The sequence below is a fragment of the Montipora foliosa genome, unplaced genomic scaffold, assembly GCF_036669935.1.
Source record: "Montipora foliosa isolate CH-2021 unplaced genomic scaffold, ASM3666993v2 scaffold_425, whole genome shotgun sequence".
NCBI lineage: Eukaryota > Metazoa > Cnidaria > Anthozoa > Scleractinia > Acroporidae > Montipora > Montipora foliosa.
This window is the reverse complement of record NW_027179729.1, coordinates 1,597,501-1,598,346: the sequence shown is the minus strand read 5'-3', so window position 1 is coordinate 1,598,346 and position 846 is coordinate 1,597,501.

Below are 846 nucleotides of genomic sequence, written 5' to 3'. Positions count from 1 at the left end.
AACCCTCGATACCTAAAATTGTTCTTTCAGGTAAATTTATATGAAAAATTCCCCATCTACTGAATTTTCTTGTTTTTTATTTGTTTGTTGTTGTTGTTGTTGTTGTTTTCTTCTTATAATCACTTTGCTGTTTAACGAGTTTCTGCTTGATTCTCACGTTTATATTTGTTTATGTGATTGGTACTACGAATCCTCTGTAAACGCCTTCAGGCGCCATCTTCCATTAAAGCCTTAATTTGTATTTCATTTCAACAAAAATCGTAACAAAACATTTGACAATCAATAGGAGGCATTCCATACCCTGGTTGGTCTGAGGCCAAGACAATGGCGGAGTTGAAAAGAGGATATCGCATGCCGAAGCCCGCACACATCGCCAACAACCTGTGAGTTTCCGTCCACTTTTCAAAAATAAGCAACTCCTCTTTTGTAAACCCAAGATTATTTATTTATTTATTTATTTATTGATCTATTCATTTCTTTATTTATTTATTTTTAAATCACAATGCACTCCAGGCAATATGTCCTATTTGAAGGAAATGATTCAGGGCAAACGTTAAGACAAAGAAGTGAACAAATGATCGTCGACTAGAACAAGTATTCCAACTTATGTGGTTGGACACTTGCTAGCAATTACATAATAGAGAATTTGGTCGGGCAGCATAACAACTGTTTCACAATGAGTTACTGTCTGATTGTCGGGAATATTTAACAATTATTCCATTCGCGCTTGTTGGATATGAGACGGTAAATAGCCAACGAGGCGCGTAGCGCCGAGTTGGCTATCACCAGTCTCATATCCAACAAGCGCGAATGGAATAATTGTTTTATTAAATTCCTTAAACTCCA